Source organism: Helicoverpa armigera, chromosome 4 (genome assembly GCF_030705265.1).
Source record: "Helicoverpa armigera isolate CAAS_96S chromosome 4, ASM3070526v1, whole genome shotgun sequence".
NCBI lineage: Eukaryota > Metazoa > Arthropoda > Insecta > Lepidoptera > Noctuidae > Helicoverpa > Helicoverpa armigera.
This window is the reverse complement of record NC_087123.1, coordinates 7,387,984-7,407,183: the sequence shown is the minus strand read 5'-3', so window position 1 is coordinate 7,407,183 and position 19,200 is coordinate 7,387,984. Positions and strand designations below refer to the sequence as shown.

The 19,200-nt window shown below is 34.5% G+C and overlaps 2 protein-coding genes across 3 annotated transcripts in view; one reads left to right on the top strand and one right to left on the bottom strand.

The window, feature by feature from the left end:
* Window positions 1-4,975, bottom strand: part of LOC110377235 (uncharacterized) — a 97,898-nt gene extending 92,923 nt beyond the window's left edge. For both annotated transcript variants that reach the window (XM_049847323.2, XM_049847325.2), the window contains exon 1: window positions 4,772-4,975. The gene's annotated coding sequence lies outside the window, so the exon portion shown is untranslated. The remainder of the gene's footprint in view (window positions 1-4,771) is intronic.
* Window positions 4,976-18,355: 13,380 nt separating this feature from the next.
* LOC110378976 (proteoglycan 4) overlaps window positions 18,356-19,200 on the top strand; it is a 35,921-nt gene continuing 35,076 nt past the window's right edge. The window contains exon 1 of the mRNA XM_021338448.3: window positions 18,356-18,680. The gene's annotated coding sequence lies outside the window, so the exon portion shown is untranslated. The remainder of the gene's footprint in view (window positions 18,681-19,200) is intronic.

Here is a 19,200-nt window from a genome sequence, read left to right as displayed (position 1 = left end):
ATAAAAACACGATAGCAAGCTTACGCTTATCGCAGTACGACCGTGGATGTTTGACTATCATTTCATACCGAAACTCCGCTACGCCTCAGAAAGCATGGCTTACCATAGTTTCCGGCTGTAATTTGAAAAGCAATGGGTGGCAGAATTCGGGTCGTTAGGCAGGCACAGGGTTGGATAACTGACTGTTAGTCTCACATAGACATCGCGTTTATGGGTTGTTATAGAAAGCTGTATGCAGTTGCTAACTAGGCTGGGCTGTTCAGACACTACATACATGTCATTGTAAAACTAGCTATCAAAACAGGACATACTTCACGGAACAAATAATGCATGATTTCCAGACATAAAAGGTACCAGGACTGAAAATTTCTGGAAGCTTCAAAAGCTTATTTCGAAATACAGAGAATCGTGAATCGTGAATATGAAATTGAACCTACATTCAATATGGGATACCACGAACTAGCAGGTGGTTGACCGGTGCCCTGGTACATGTTAAACAGTTTATAGTTCTACTATCGAGTCCAGTTGATAATATATTTGATTGAATGTTTTTAGTTTTATTATACACACATATGCTTTTAAAACGATTTCAGTCGTTTAATAGTTATCACAGTCCAAGTTGTGATATAATTTTGTAATTTTACGAGTAGGTGTATTTCTTCTGACAAATAATGTCTTGCTTATTTAATTGAGTACGATTTCTATACCTACATATAATACTATAACATGACTTGGTTACCGAGGCACAAACATTAACCAAAGATGTAATAATTCAAATTACTTGTTCCTAGTTATCTTTAATACGCAGCTTAGCTGACTATATAGTATTCGCAATTAGCTAGCTATGCCTCCACTTACTTTAGCTCATCCAGCGATGTTTTGTTGCTTTGACGTTTAAAGCTTTAATCACAAAGACCTAATTTGCATTTTGATTTTTAAAGGATAATTTACTATAGTGTCATTGCGGTGAGGTTTGTAAAGAACAGCTATTTACTCTCTGTTACTTTTCAGTTGAAACAATGTCTTTAAGAAAAGGCAAAAGTAAATAAACCAAGAATAGGTTATACCTGCGAATAGTCATCCTTTAAAATTGAAGAAAATTTGTTCACAAAAACGGTTTTATATTCTTTCTCTATAGTCAATGTAAATATTTCTCACCAAAAAATAAACACACATAGTTTAACAGAACCACCCTTAAAGAAATAAATTAATGTCCCCTACCTGTATAGTACGAATCCGCCTTTTCAGAATTTAAAAGGATTAAGTACCCGAGCTGAAAGGGAAGTAATTTAAAGGATTCTAGGATGCTCCTTATTTTAAACCTGAACATTTCGAGTATTTCATCCTGAGCTTCAGAAGTAGGAACCTTCAGTACCTACAACTTTTACTTAGTATCGTCATTTCGCTCCATGAACTACTAAATAATATTTCGAATTTTAATTTATGAGATACAATTTTACCCGAGCATAGAATCAAAAGCTCAATTTTCAATAAAAAGTCGTAATACTCAAAAAGGTTACGCAACGTTACGTAATAATAGGAACGAATGAAAACAATTTAGAAGCTAATTCGCACAGACGTATAAAAATGGGATGCCACAAAGAGGGATGAATCCAGACATCAAACGGAACATTGCCAAAAAACTTGGAATACTGCAATAACAAAACCAACAAATATTTATGTCAAAAGTTTCCAAAAATCTCATCACGTCTGTTAAAATGTGGATTTAATTACATCACAATTCTGAATTTTTTATTTGTTATTGATGGGTCCGTTGCACCAATACACGTGCATATTTTCCAGACCAATAGTAGTAAAAATATAAATAAAATACTTTTGGAAATAAAATTAATTAAAACTATCAAAGAACAGATGCAGCAAAATTGCCTTACGAACAATACGAAGAACTAGTTTAAAATAACCTCCCGGCAAGAAACTTTATGATTGTAACAACTTCCAAGCAGAATTATGACACGATCCAAGCACTGTTATTATTACACATCATCGTGAAAGCCTTTTTAGAGAACTATGAAAGTTTACTGCTCCTATTAGCGCGAGCATAAAACTGAAGAAACGTATGACATTAACGTTATTCAACAAATGAAAAAGAAAATTCTGGAACGTAAGGTGGATGTTTGGTTAAGAAGTGTCGGGTGGGTGGTTACACAGGGAATACGGGCAGCAAACAGGCAAGAATGGATCCGTTACCGACCTTCGTACACAAATAGGATTCAGTCAAGTACACATTTGGTCAGGTTGTTTGTCCGGAACGTACCGGGTGAGTGGGGTTTGTTTAAATACACGGCCAGACGTGTTTCCGATTGAAATCTAATGGAGAATAATACCCAACGAAAATGAAATCCATTAAGGTCTCTGTTAAATAATTGATTCAACATCTTAACGCATGACGTAGTTTGTACCTTCGGAAACAATTACGTAATGGTAGAAGTATCAAACACAAAATAACAATTGAGAATTTGATGCTATTTTCAAAATTTAAATGCGGCCCATATTTTATAGATCAATATAAGTTGTTTTTCAATAATTTAAGGTCTACATGTATTCACAAATACCTACCACTCCTCATGTCATTTGGCATTGGCTAAAACTATATTCTTAAACAAATAAAGGAAGTTTACCAACTATTTTCGAATTTCGCGAAAACCAATTTCATTAGAAAAACAAAAAATAACTCGATTTTTATAAAAATCTCTCAGCAAAGCAAAGGATTACAAAAACAATCCAACGTTGCATGAAGGGTACGAAAAAATACGAATCTTATTTGAATAGTATCCATTGTCGCTGAAAGAATAAACACACCCGTGAAAGCATTCAAATAGATTTTATTTTGTGAAAGAGTTCACTTGTTATGCGGGTAAATGCAACGTAATACATATAATGAAGCAGACTTTGTTATCTGTGGAACAATGCACGTTTGTCTCAAGAACTGTTAATTAACACATCTGGAGACATTTCCTACATAGGGATCTGAGAAGTGAAATTGATACCACAATTTAATAGACACGGTCCATTGAAAGGCTCCGTTGGAAATAATTAACTTATTTGTATACGAATTTGACATTCTATACGGCTGGTTCTTGTCACTGAAATTACTTCCGACGATAATTTATGATGTTATCTTCATAAACCGGAGAGTGGTATTAAATTACAAATGCCCACCTTAATGCTGTTATACCTTACGTTATTCGTTTTAATACACATTTTCAGTCTTCGCTTAAGTATGCTTTACTTATAAGTCTCTATTTAAAAGTATAAATCTCTGTAAATTAAAATATATATTAAGGTTATCCACAATTTTCAAAAAGATTTTTAAGTTGACTCTACCAATTGATAAACCAGTTACGAAAAAAGCCAATCCTGAAAGCCGTGATTACTGACATTAAGGTCGCAGGTTTTAAAAAATCAGGCCACACATGCGAGAGAAATTTAACGTCCGCGCCATCATGCCCTGAGCAGTTTTATTCGCCATGTATACGAAACCTTATTTGAAAACATATTAATGGCAGGTAACACCTTGTACACAGGTGATAAAACGTTTTTATGTACGTGCAGATAAAATTCATACGCTTTTCTTTACACCGCGTTTCCATTTACGAAAGTGCTCACACATTTTCGGAAAAGAAAAGCCCATGAGTCATTTAGGTAAGAAACATTACATGACATCCACACATTCATTTGTTTAATTGTAAGACTATATTGAAATAATATAATCAATTAAGCTACAGCCCGCGCCTTACAATGTGCGCCATTTTACTTCAACTGTTGTAAGTTTCCAAAAACGTCACCACACTATTTTAATACTAACAGATTTTTACAGAGTTTCAAAAGATATACATCTTTCAAATGTCTTCAGATTCCATGTAACAGAATCCTTCAGCACCTACATAAAATGGACGCAAAATTCAAAAGTGCCGAACATAATCCCGTGTTACAAGTTAAATCACCGATTTTATTCGGTAATCCAAAAATGGAGCCGTAAATCACCTTTCGAAAGTCTATTACCAAAATTCAGCAGGGATTATCTCGAAACGTGCACGCGTTTTGTTGAAATGATAACAAAATGGCACTCGACATCGCAATTCCAATGTCTTTGTACTTGTTACGCACCATTATCTCTAATGGCTTAACTTGTTCACATACACAATAGTGCTGAACTATCTCATCCACTAACAGAGATACCCAGAAATTGGCACAGAAACGATTCTCACGGCGGGAATCCGATGCCAACTAGGTACCATTTTTACATACCTATGCCAAAACTAAAACCGATATCGTCTAGCTAGAGAGAACCTCAGCAAAGCCGTATGGTTCATAAAATTCCAGCGTTGCTGTAAAAGTTTTAGCGAGCATTATTTTCGTTTAGTACGTAATATCGCGCGTGTTGACAAGATCAGCGCTAGGGTCGCGGATTTGATCTCAGCGCAGCCGGTTACGCAACCGCCGCACTCCATGCACTTGACATCGGGACCCAATAACGTTTGTTTATCTCTTCGAGCCAATTTGCCTACCAGAGTGCACTTTATGCACCCAGTTTCCGAGAAAAAAGTATAAAAATTTCGCAGTTACACGAAATTGGGCCTAGATAGACTATTTTAAATTTTATTAAAGGAGAATTCTGTGAATATGTGTTTAGCCCATAAAATACATAACTTATCATATTTTTTTATAAATTATTATTTTTCTTATTTTAGAAAAGAAATAGGCTTAATTAATTATTCTTAATACTATATTTCTAAACTACATTACTTACCTGAACTTTTAACATCCGAACTATTAACAAAACACTGAAGTAGCAATAATGTCACTGAAAAGTAAATTCAGTCCAAGTCCGTTAATTCCCACACGCACTTTTAACGTAAAGTTTATTTTATTGCATCGGCGCGGGTAGGCGAAAGTTGTGGTGGGCGGACGAGCGGGTGCAGGTATCGCACGCCGCCCGAGAAGTGGCGGGCGAGGGTGTGGGCGGGGCGCGGCGCGCGGGGAGAGGGGCCCGGGCGCCTGCGCCGTCCGCGTCCGCGCCCGGACGCTGACGTCAAGCGCGATCCGCCACAGTGCCGCCCGACTCGAGCCCAGCGCCTCAGCCCTACTCCCCACGCGCTCAGCTCCGGAGCCCACTACCCGCTCCCGCCACTCGACACTACTGTCAAACAACTCATGTTATACATTCTACATTCTAATCAATACCGAATAAGCGCTTGTAAACAATCTAAACCAAATTGAAAGAATTTCGCGCGCTTTTCTAAAAAACATATACTAAATGTAAAAGATTATAGGTAAATCCGTTATATCCTTTGGCTATTTTTGGCTTGAAAGTTGGAAAGCTTGCAAGCTTGTATGCTTTTCATAATAAGTATAATTTTGTACAAAAGTCCTTGTAATTCGATAAAAAAAGAGGTAGTGTGTAACAACATGCAACTGGATTATTTGTACAGAAAAACATACATCGCCTTTTTGAAAAACCTATCAGAAAGATAGGTAGTGCTTAGAACTAGCACGTATAAAAAAGTTATAAAACATGCTCCATTAGTTTTATATCCTTTTCAATTGCTCAGGAAATGAAAATCACTTTCCTTCCTCAAAGAAAATAAAATATACTTACCGACCAGTCACAAGTAACGCTTAATTAGCTATTAAGTAAGAAGAAATTCTAATTCAATAGACATATTTTTACTTTCTACGGTAAAGAAAATGTCATGCACAATATTAAGAAAAAAAAAACAAACCACCCACGGCTAAGGTTTTGTTTTTCAAACACTGGCCAGTATTTGATTAGTTAAAATCTCCTTGACTATCCAAACTTTTTATTGCTTTAATTTTCCGTCCAAGAATGGCGAAGGGACAAAGTCGTAAACCAGTCTGCGGCTGCTAGATACTGAAAATTAAATATAAATAATCCTACAGTTTAAGAGAAAAAATAAATAAATTACTTTATTACATTTAGTTCTGCCATCGCCCCAGATTTCCTTTGTCTTATAAATTGCGAATTATGTCAGAAATATTTTTGTAAATAGGATGAAAGAAAATATTGCTTCATTTATTTACAATTTGCAGAAATAAACGAAACAACAAAGAAGTGTTTATTATTTTCGTAACAGTTCCCATTAAGTTCGGTTTTCCACAATGGAATCTTCGCAACACTTTTATCGCACAATTTCAGGAAAGAAATCTAAAAATACCGAAGTTCCCCATTACGGCGTGTCACATAAAGAACACTGATATAAAAGGAATTTGTACGATGTGGTGTAATCGCATAAATCCCTAGTTATCTTTTCAATTTAGGTAAATGGTCCGTCAGTATTTGAGCAGACACCTAGTAACTAACAAAGCGTCATACAAATTGCATATTTACATAATTGCACAGCGCACATTGCGACAGTAAAACTTGCTTTTATAACTTATAATTGCGCTGCAAGATTTATATTCTATTTGTTACTACTGGGTGCTATTTCATACTTGACATTTTAGTTTGAAACAGTGCTAAAAATAATTAATGATAAAATTACATAATATAGGGACCTACGTTAGCGCCGATTATATTTCTATGAAAGTATTATCGATTAAAAGGTTTAACTGAAAGTATATGAGGCAGGTCAAACAAACTTTCACATGCTTTCCAAACAAACATTTTGATTCCCTTCAGAACAAAAGCTTCTTACGACTTATACATACATGTTAGATGACTTACCGTACATTACATTAGTGTTCAAGTCAAAACTAATAAGTCTAGTGTAGCTGCATCGCCGTCTACTTCTCAAGTCGAAAGTCTTTAAGGATAGTACAACATCTCGCATCAAGTTTCTTCAAGATAAATTCGCGTCCAGACACATTTACGGAATGACCAGTAACGTGTATTGAAATGGTTTTACCTAACAAAACAACATCGGAAGTAATGAATCTCTGGTACAAACATTTTCGTAAAACAAAGGCCTTTATTGGCACTGGCCAAAACTGTTTATAAGCAACTATGAAAACAAGATTAACTGAAATAAATTCTCGCACGCAATATACAGTTGTGCCGTATAAACTATGTGTTTGCGGCGCGTGTGATTATTAGCGCGCTGTGTCCGCCATGAATTTATTCGCCCATCGGATTGACTCAATGCTCCTATAAACGCGTCATTGTTAAGCTTTCATTATACTAGTTCGCTTTGACACAATCCCGCAACTTCGGCCAAAAGTGATTAAACTCGGTAATTACCAAACTTCGCCACCAATCGATTTTGTCACGCTCCAATTGGTGTAAAAATAATTTATTTTACCCAGTGCCTGCCGTGGTGAAAAGCTTCATTCGCAGAAGCTATCAGTCTGCACTTATACTTATCAAAATTCTTCAATTTTCATACTCGGTGACATCGTGAACTGAAACGATGTATACTCGCCTTTATTAATCCAGTAGATACACAGAGTATGTTGTGCTGATTAAAATTTCATGAAATGGAAGGTATCCGTGAAATGAAATGAAATCCTCGACAATTTGGTTCAGCTACCTGCCTGTGGTGCGGGAAAAAATCGTTTGACGTCGACATTTGTGGCTATTTACTTTTTACCTTATCATATTATTACGACACGTTATAGGATATATTCACTTATTGCAAAAATAAGCAACATTTTAGAATATTTACTCTTTGATTTCATACATATAGTCATGTAGGATAAGTATGTAATTTTGTCTATAGACTGAAAAACTAGACTTGTTACAACGTATCGTAACCTATCGTAGTTGATCCAATAATTGTAAGTTACTTGAACTTAGCGCGTCTAACTTTTTAAGATCGGAAAGAAGCACAGGTGCAGCAGTAGGTGAATGCTCTACACATCCATATACAAGACATATACCTACATGTACTCTAACTCCTTCATCCTCATGTTTTTGTTTGTATACTCATCTACGAGCTCTACGTAAACCGATTTTCATTTTAGCGTAGATTCAACTATTTCATGTCATAAATCTTAAAAAGCCAACATACACAAGCAGGTATACCTGACCTAAATAAACCTAATAACAGAATGAGGATTAATTCTATCTACGGTCTGCTTTCGCACATACCTTGGTAGGTACCTCTGAACCCTTCGCGTCTCCAATGGTATATTAAGCCGCAGTTCCCAACGTCCTTTACGGTATATTAAGTCTGTGATAACTTTGGCACAAGAAACGTTTACTAAGATGAAGGGCCTACAACTACCCCATACCTTCCGTGAAAAGGTTCAAATAAACTTGAGAAACGTACGACAGGACTGACAATATGCTGAACGTATTTTCAACCTTACTGAAATACAATAAGTCAATGACCCTCCGTTCGGGAGGAAATCGTATAAGCCTTTGATAGTGAGTGTGAATGCACCTCGTAAAAGTTTAATATGGAATTCTTCCGTCGAACTTGATACCCCCAGATGATCGATCAGGAAGTTCCAGTCGCTTTACTTTAAGTGTTCTCGACTTTCTGACTGGTCTCTACATAATGCATGTCGGTACATTGTACCATTGTTTGCAAAACTTCACGTTAACCCTGTTACCAATGTATTATTTAATGTAACATGCCTAGAAAAAGATTTTATGTAAATAAATAACAAATATTACTAAACTTTTGCGAGTTTTTGGAATCCGATTTGTCTAAGGGTCGAAGCTTGGCTCTCTGGAGAATAGTAATTGTTAATTATCAACAAAATCCTTCTTAATTTATGGGAACTACGAATGCCCACTAATTGAAATTAGCTTGGTTTACCAATGATCCAAACGCGTGCCAATTGGCAAATAGCTGAATAATTATTTCATACGTTCATTGATACATTAATTAAAGTCATTTTATACCATTATTGCATTGTTTCAGAAAAGGCAAGAGTCAAAACAAGAGCAAGAAGTCAAAGGAGAACTTAAATAGAGGTGTATTCATTAAAGTCTATATTTATCTACTACCAGCATTCACTCTAATTATGTGCCCACATAAAACAATATAATTATAGGTATAATGTCTCTATTTCTGGACGAAACAACAGCAATATCATCAAATTGTAGCCTGATTACTCGGATCTAATCAAGTAATCGCATGAATTATTAACAATGCATTAGCAGAATCAGTATTAGTTTATATCCCAGTGTTGCTGCTTTATGGAAAATATACATTAGGTAGCATCATCATGAAACAATAATTTTAGGGACAACTTCTCAAAACAATATATTTCTTTCACTTTATATTCGCGTTAATAGTATAGATAGTTAAAATCAGATTCAATTTCGGTTAATGATGTACACTTTCAAAAAGCAAATTAACCTGTGGTCTCACATATTTGTATATCAACATAATGGTGCAGGTAGGTTTTTAAATATGTAGGTAGATTTAATTTGTAATATTGATATGAAAGTAAATATCATTGTAAAATATTCATAAGGATGTTGATTCTGATGTGTGAAACCACTATGTCCAAAAACTATAGGAGAAACGCGTTACGGCAACTCATATTAATTGGCTCTGTCAATCATTCAATTTGCACTGCATTTCAAGATTTTCTCTTCTGAAAATACTTCAATCTATACTACCTACGAAACTCCTGCTTACGTATGTTAAATAATACGTCAAGTATAAGCGCTTTCAAGTAATGTTTTACATATTAAAAAACATACATACATTCATAACGTATAAAAGTGTATCATAAAAAATACGGAACCGAATTGTTCCGCCTTTTTAAACTCGGTCTGCGTGACGTAACAAACAACATTAAGCTCCATATCAGTCTTTTAATGTTCGAGATCGTCGAGATCAAATCCTTTCAAAGCGAATCAAACGAGACGCCGAACACGTCCTCTATATCAAACTTGTACAAAGATCTTGTGACGGAGTGTCGTGTTCCCAAGCGCAGACGAAGGAAAGTGATCGTTTTCAAGTTATAACCACAGATGGCGCTAAGGTATCGCAAGTTATAGCATTTGACAAGTTAATTCTCATTCTAGATGTTACGATAGTTCTCTGTTTTCATTTTATATTGCAGGTTTTATAAATTCTTGGCGAATGCCTGGCGTGTTTCAATTACAATACTGCAAACTTTTCTGTTGTCTTCTCAATTTTAAATGATCAGCTGTATACTCTAAATCTAAATAACCCAGTCTAAAAAGCAAAACATGGATAAAATATTGCTGAAAATATTTATTCCATTAACTCAACGAACGACCACGAAGTTTGAAGAGCGGGAGACTAAGGAGATGTATGAAAAAAAGGAGATCTTCAAAGTTCTAAACACGATTATCCAAGTTCTAGAAATAATCTTGCTGACTGGACATTTAATTAAATCCATAATTGCAGCGCCCATTTACATGTAGTCTGTGTTTTATCGACTTTTAACTCGCTTGATTTATGCCGAGCGTGGCTTCGGCGCGTTTTAGGTCTCATTTAGTTCTGCTTAAGCTTCGGGGATTTCTACCGTGATTAATGCTATAAATATACGAGGCCTTGATATCTGAGTATTAAATGAAACATTAGTGGGTAATAGTGCTTCTTGAAACTTCTAAGAACTCTCAATATTGCTTCTCAGAATATCTTCTTCAAGATATTTATGAGTATTTTTAGAAACGTGTAATCACCAATTTCCTTGGAAGTTAATTAAATGGAAGGTTTAAATATTAAACATTTCCCTGGTCAAAAGCAGAGGTTCCATATTCATAAAAAAAAAGAATATTGTCCATCTAAAAAACGCATAGACACAATATCAATGTCATAACAATGACATTTATAAAAAAAAAAAACTTCTCGCCATAAACAATCAATTTTGGTCACGCCCTATAGAGCTGGCTGGAAACAAGAATACCTGTTTCTATAATATTTATTAACGTCACTATTAACACATACATAAGTGAGATAATACGTGTGTATAAAATTGGAAAGAAACTTATACCCTCGCGACCTTGCCGTTCACTATATGTTCACAAGATAGGTATTCGACGGATCTCGTGTTGTTCGATTCGACTCCGGTTACAGCCAAATGCCAATATCACTCACACTATACTGTTCCAGGAACCATTTGAAATACGGATTTTTCCGATCGTACCTACTAAAAAAAACTGACGAAAGAATTTTATAATTAATAATGTATTTTGAATAAGAATCTAGAAAAGATAAATTTTAATGGCAATATAATTTTCTTGTCGCCATTAATCTAATATCTGTGATTATATCAAATTGACTAATTGCCTTTAAGCGCTTTATTAGCACTCCATTATTTAGAAGTTCGTGTTCATGAATATTCATAAATTTAATACGAGTACACTATTAAAACTTAGGTAGAACAGTTTACGACTGTTCACTAATTTGTTGACAAAAGAAAAACGTATTAAAACTCACTCAACTTGTTTGTAAACCGCCGTAATTTTCTGCAGACAAACATAGAAGTTTGTGCTTCGTTTTATTTCATTTGCATTTTGCATCCACAATTTAATAATACTAAATTATGCTTTTGCAAATACCAAAAACTGCTTAAACAATCAAAGCAGTAAAACAATTTATTTTATTTATTGAAATTCTTATAAAATTGCCAATTATTTAAATAAATAGAACCTTTGGTTCACAAACAATAAAGTAAATGTCACATAGTTTAGGCACACATTTGATTCATAAATAACAATTACCGACAAGTATTTAACACAAATCAAATCATTAGAAATACTTCTTCCATTGTGCATCTAAAATCGCATAATAATAATCAAGTTTGAGCTTTGACTGCAACATGCAATAAACTTTAGCTATGCACTGTTGTAAAAAAAAATAAAAAAACAATGTCATGCTTATGCATGAAATAAAACACATAATTTGCATTGGATTATAACATCATTTTATATCGTGTGGTTTAGTTTATCGACAGATAATTCAATTATTTCCACTCGAATAAATAACTTTTATGATAACAGTCAGATATTCTGTCTATCTTTGCAGAAATATGACATGATTTTGCATCGAAACAAGATTATACTAGGGTGTGCCGCACATGAAGTTGAAGCTTCAATATCATTTTCGGGAATAATCCTACGTCAAAGAATAAATTTCAGATCTGGGAAAGTTTTCTCACCCATTTCACCCGGTGAGAATACCCCAATGTCCCCAGACAGATCATAACGAGCAACGAACAGGAAAATGTTGATGAATATGGAGAAGACCATTACCAAGAAAAGATCGCGGGAATTAGGTACCTTAAAATATTTTTTTGTTTTTTTTTTCGAAACTAATTAATTGCACCAGTTTTCCGATACCTAAATTAATTTATTATAAATAAATAAATCTAGCTCTTCCAAGAAAAGATCGCAGGAATTACCTATTTACCTACTGTGTCTTAAAAATAACCTCTTTTTTACCGAATGGTTTTCGAAACTAATTAATTACTCCAATTTTCTGTACCTAATTCTCTAGCTCTGTTAATTGTGCTAAAAACTAAAGCATGTAGTTATATCTTTTAATAATAATTTACATCAACAAACTTAATGATAAAATATTTTAATTACGAGGCTCCATCTTAAATGACTTTAATTTCATCCACTAGGAAAAGCAATATTCGTTCAGCGCGAGCTATGTTCACAGTCTTGCATAGAGGACCAAAAATTCACGTTATCGAGGTTTTAGAAATACGGACTTGTTCGCGATATAAAGTTCTGCGACGAAAATTCGATTTATGGTCCCTCGACTTTAATATATTTTCAATTCGACTTCCAGTAGCTCACATCGATACGATACGAGTTTGCTAGTCTATACAGGAGAGCTAAGCTTTTCACACCATGATTTTTATTTAAGCCATTCTATACCCAATTACGTTTCTAAGAGTTTGTATATATAAGGTTACGTATTTAATTTAATTTACACCTTTTCAAGAAATCATCGGTAATTTTTACAAACGTCGTAAAGTTAATCTACAATTAGTGATGACTACATTTTAATTACCTTTGAATGAACATAATATGCACAGTCAATTACAATAATCGCTTGTCTGCTGCAATTCTAGACTTTTAAACAGCACAATTTATTGCTTTGAATGCACACATTTCTCCTCGAGGCAATAGCCTGTTACGACGCTGATGACTATTAGCGTTCAAATTAATTTAAATAAATACTATATTATTAACCGTGCTTATTATCTTCATTATTATTTAAATATCACAACGCCATTCAAATTTCTCCTCGTACAATACATACGTTCGAGCTCACTGCGTAAGTTATTTTTTGCGGGAAATGTTTTCACATAATCCATTGTCATGTATTCAGAGTAATATTTCATCGTATATACATTTTTTCTTGCCATTCCATATTTTTACACATTCTCATCTTTCATCTGGACTGACGCCAAAATCTGTTTTCTTTCAATGACTTGTCTTGAAAGACTTTTTGATTTTTCTGTATATCTTATAATGTGTAAGGCAACTAAAAAATCAAGTGTACGTCATTAAATTACATCTGAAATTGCACTGAATTCGTCTGCGTATGAAATATGTATAAGAAATTGAAAAATTATCATGTCAAAAATACGAACAACTCTATGACCCCTCTTTAATTATTATTATTTTAACACCAAATAATATGGTACTTAAATACTATTAATAGAGTAGTAATGCCTCCAGTATTCAGACTATTATATTCCCAAAGGAGTTTTCAAATTGAGTTTCGTAGCAAATTATTTATAACAGGTGTCTCTAATTTATTTCAAGATAACATAAATTTATTAATTGACTTATTTAAGCAACATTTTTCTTTGACAAAAAGACAAACTGTACGAGATGCCCGAAGATATCTTGCATAGTTTACCTACAAAATAATAAGAAAAGACAATCACCATAATGACTCATTAGTCCACTAAGAATACGTAATACTTACGAACAATATCGTGAGGTTAAATCGCACTTGACCGATTTAATTCTTACTTAAAGCCACCCACTTAACCAAATCTACTTAAGTGTGCCTTTAATAGGTGCAAGGTCTAATGATTTATTGGTTGACAGATATTTATTACGGCTATCTATTGTATGTTAGTATCAGTTTATTTCAATTACCTAAATGTATTCATACATTACCATATTTATCTTGTAACAACTTTCCTGTGTAATAACAGGATATTATGACATTCGCTGTTTGATTTCTGCGATCGTTTAAAATACGTTGTTAATGTGAGATCGAATTAAAATGATGTAATGATTATGTTTAACGACATCGCCGATACGCGGGCGATTACGAGTGATCTGTATTACTCAAATGGTAGAATATTACTTGTAAATAAGCTTATACATAACAATTTAAATGAAAATAAACAAGATCAATAAAATTGCTGATATGTATTAGGAAGGTATGTATTTTTTTAATATGTACAACGTGTGTAAAACCTGAGTCGTTCCGAAAACTAAAAATGAACATGAAATAATAGCCCATCAAAAAAAAGATATAAAAAAATGCATAACAGAAATACCCAAACATAAAACTACAAAAATAAAGAAAATTAATAACTGGTGATTAATATTAAATACCGAATCGTTTAAAAAGACATAAACTTAGAACAGTATTTTATTTCTATAAATGTTTAGAAATAACAAAATATATTAAAGTGTTTTTCTTGAAATTTAAATAGGATCCTACGAATTTTTCATTGGAAAAATATTGTTGATTAGCCTTCAGATTAAGATAAATAATCTCATGATAAACGCGAATATCGAAATTTAATCAATTAGGACTCCGCTTCAATGTATTAAGTAAAAGATTTTCAAAAAGCTCTACTCATTATCAATTGCTATACACTTAATTGTATTAATTACCATATTTCTGTTCATTGTCCACCTTTTCTATAGAATTATGAATAATTTAGCCGTAGAATGACATTCGCAGGTGGAATGATAATATAGCATTGACCTTTATCGTGTCAAGAGTTTGTCTGTGACTAAAGCTCTATGGCCAAACTGCGGCTGATCTCACCAAATGTCAGGAACAATGAGTAATGTGGTAACTTCGCCTATTGACATGTTAGATGACGTTGACTAAATTACCTACCAAAATCATGTTTCGACTTTCTTAATGACCATGATCACGACACGGCACTGAATGAAACTGATTTAACTTATAATGCTGTCAGCAAACATAATCATAATGCCCCAGACATATTAATAATAGAATTATATTTAAAACGTGAGTTGGTAATTCGTTGTAATTATAAAAGCCATTGTAATAACATTCCAGACATTGTGATGAAGGACTTTTATCAATTAGTTTTACTTCCGCTTGACATATAAGTGAACTTTAATAAAGTAATTATTTTAACTAGAAGAACTTAGTAACAACTACTGCAACTAAGTTATAAGCTACTCCATAATCAATTCATGTCATCTATAAATTCAAATCAATTTAATGACTATCTACATCAATAACCCGCGGCATCGTTTGCCTGTGATCGCTATCAGTACCACTTGTATCGACAAATATTGATTAGGCCACATTATTGGGAAAAAGCGAAGTATCATTACACTTATTTCTCATGCACGTATTCAATAGAATGTCAGTTCCCGCGGTAAATGCTTGGCACTTGGTTGCACCGCGTCACGGCTGTAGTTCGTGCCTGGCCTGACAGGTGGCGCAACGTACCGTATCATGGCGCCACACACCTTCGGAATTTATTATTACCGTGTGGGCTTCCTCACGATCCAAGAACATAGCCATATATTCAAATACGCCCATATCATAGAGAAACTTCGCTTTACGAGAAATCGCAACGATAGAGTTTCCTGTATTCTCTAAACAATAGTTTCCAGTTATTAGTTAAATCGATAACCATATCCACTTACGAAACCATAATTAGAGGCATAATAAGTGATACCTATATAACAATCAGGAAGGCGTAAGTCACATAAAAACTGGCAGCGGCGCAGACAGGAAGCCCATTGAACGCAGGTATTCGTAACAGCGGAGTGGACGGGGAATGAAAACTTAATTTTATATGTCACTGTTGCTACCTGCCTTAGTAATTTGAGACTGGCCATGTATATTTTGCAAACAATTTTGTTGTTATCATAAATATTGTAACTCGAATTCCTAAGGCCTGTAACACTATAATAAAAAATACAGGAATCTTTTATCGATCGATTAAAGTTTAAGTTTATATAAGGATATATATAATCTTGCAATACAAGAAAGCCTGAACATATTCATTTACTGCAAAAAAAAGATCAACATCTACAATGATCTCACTTCAAAGTTTGTTATCTACCAACTTATAACTCTTTTACTAGCCTCCGGGACTTTGATAGAAAAATAAATCTTTGGCCAATCTAATCGCTAGATTCAATATCCGATCATATTTTCAAGACAGCGACCCTTGTGAGCTGTCAGCAGTGTCACTATAGAAATGCTCTGAATAAACATTGGAGCAGTTTACTTGACAAGCTCTTAGCTCAAGTGCTTCTATACATTTTCATGTCGTATTTATCGTTCTCATCAAAATTCATACGTGTTTTGAGGCTTATGACCTGAGGCTTATGGTCTGATAATCATTCTTGTGAATAAACTAAGTAGCTTTTTGTTAAGATTTAGGTAGGTACAGTAAAATTGTGTTCGAATCTATAGCTCAGCAGTTATGCTATTTCAGATACATACAGAAGCAATGCCTATCTATGTACCTACTGCATGTTTTTATGTTAGAATTATCAGTTCAGTTAGTTTAATATTCAGTCCAGACCACCAATTAGCAATTTTCGACATAAAATGTTATCACGGACGCAATTCACATTTTCAGCATTTTCTTTGATGTTTTATTCTGATCACACTGCTGAATACCTAGTGGTAAATGTAAACGACCTAAAAAACAGCTCCAAATATATTATTTATTAATAGTTACTTACCTTGATATCCTGTTCAAATGCGCAGAACCAATCACAACTTATGACACAACTTATCTGATTGAACTTGTCTTAAAAGAACTTAAAAAAACATTAAGGACCTGTATGTCCGAATACAAAAAGTTTTACTAACTTTCGTAATATAAGTTTTGTAAGTATGTTTTAAAAGTCTTTATCACGACTCGATACAATCACGATAAAAATGACAATGATAAGAGATGAATTAACAAACGCTATCAACTGGTGTTAATACAATTTAAACATTTCACTATTTAGGCAATAATTAGGTAAGCTAATTAAATGTTGTGGTCACGTGAACGCAAAAGGTATTTAGTGAAATTTCAAATCAGGCTCACATATCTAGTAGGTTAGTTAATCAATGCGGGCGTATCAACCGTATCAGATTATTTGGTTGCGTGCGAGGCCGCGGCGGGCACGACCGCGCCAGACTCACCACTCCATCACCTCATAGACAATACGATTGATGCAAACCCTTGAGCACAGGTTGCAACACCAATTCTTTAGCATTTTGGCGCTAAACACAACTTATTAGCTAACGCAGCAATTTGATTAACCTCGCCAGGAGGTAAATGTGTCAACGATAATGCACTTTGACTTATTCATTACACACTCACGCCTGCTCGTAATCTCACCATAGAATGCTAAAGGTAATCTTGTATTTTGTTCCTCAAATTTAGACCGGCTTTTTGGAATGATTTTGCTTGTGAATTTTCCTTTGTATTTATTCTGCACTATAAAATCACGAACAGCTGTGCCGTTTTTTAAAATGGCTTGTATACGTAGAGATTAGGCTGAAAAAATATTCCGCGCTAAAATTCAGGTTCGTATATTCTTTGCCCTTGTGTGTGTTTTAAAACAAAACTGGTTAGATAGGTATCCTTTATCGATTAGCTGCAGTTTTATTATTTTATTTAACAACACATTACAATACACTCGAATCAGGTTGGCAGCAGCCACCTTTCAGATCAAGGTTTATTATACCCTCGTTATTAATATTACGATTCACGTGACTTTGCTCACGCATGCAAATGAGAACAAGCTTATCTCTAAGCTACAAATCTAAAGAAAATGCTACAAAAGTCAATTTCAATGGGTTGTTAGACCTGCATCATAGTAATTAACAAATTCCATGCAACAATTACGGTGTTTGACGCCCTGGTAATCATCACTTTTCCGTTCATTCCAGTGGCTTGCCACGCAAGGAAATAAGGCAATACTCACCTAAAATTTCAATGAACCGTAACTATTACTTTGCATAGCAATAATTTAATCTTGCACAAATATTCTTATGTATTCCTAGGCGCTCGGCAAAAATAAATTTTCCTAATGGTGTATCACAGCGGAGGAGAGAGACCTCTGTTTTTCTCTTTCGTGGTCATGTAAAGAGTGAAACGGGTGGCGCGACGGTCGCAAGGTCCCCGAGCGAAGTGGCTAGAGGCGCAGGCGCAAGCACGCCGCAAGTCTCGTAAGTAAAAGTAACTTTTAACAATACCTTGGCGGCGCTTGCGCGCTGCGTACGTCAGTTTTGCCAACTCCAGCCGCGCGCCACCACATATCGCTCTTTTTCTTTTTCGGACATCGAAATCAGCGCCTGTGGCAGTTGTAGACTAAAAAGTTTTCCGCTACGTGTCGCGTTCAAACATTTTCGGTGCTTCCCATTGGATAATTTGATGTGATTTGCTAAAACTTTCGTGAATTATTTTATGACGTTGCAAAAGTTCAATAACGTTAATGAGAATTTGAATATTTTGTAGTTGTTGTACTTGCCGGCAATATTGGATGTTACGCTTGCTTGAACGTAAGTATTTTTAACATTTGTTTCGTATTTTAATTTAACCTTCTACCAAAGTGCTTATCTTTAGTTCCGTTAATTTCTTATGAAGATTATTTTTCTTAACTGTTTACCTGTATTTCTTTATAGACTGGTTTATGTATTGACTTAGTGGTTTATTGTACGATATACTTATTTATTATTAATGAGGTGATGAAAGTGGTCGTGCGTTTCCCGCCAGTGACTGCTATGTGGTCACCCGGCCAGTCGGTGAGCGAGTGATTAAATCAACTTGCAATCGGATCATAGAACTGGTTTCAAACTTCTTGTAGACACGTGTCGTACCTACTTCCCAGATTCTACATTTATATCATAAGCTTTTTAATGGCCACATTTATAGCTAAATGCTACGATTCATTAATTCTCAAAAGCCTACTATACAAAGCCTACCCGGCAGATCAAGTTTTCACAAATACTTCTTGGAAACTGTGGTAACAGGTTCTATATAAATAAGTATTACGTTCTCTATTGATATTAGTTACCTAAT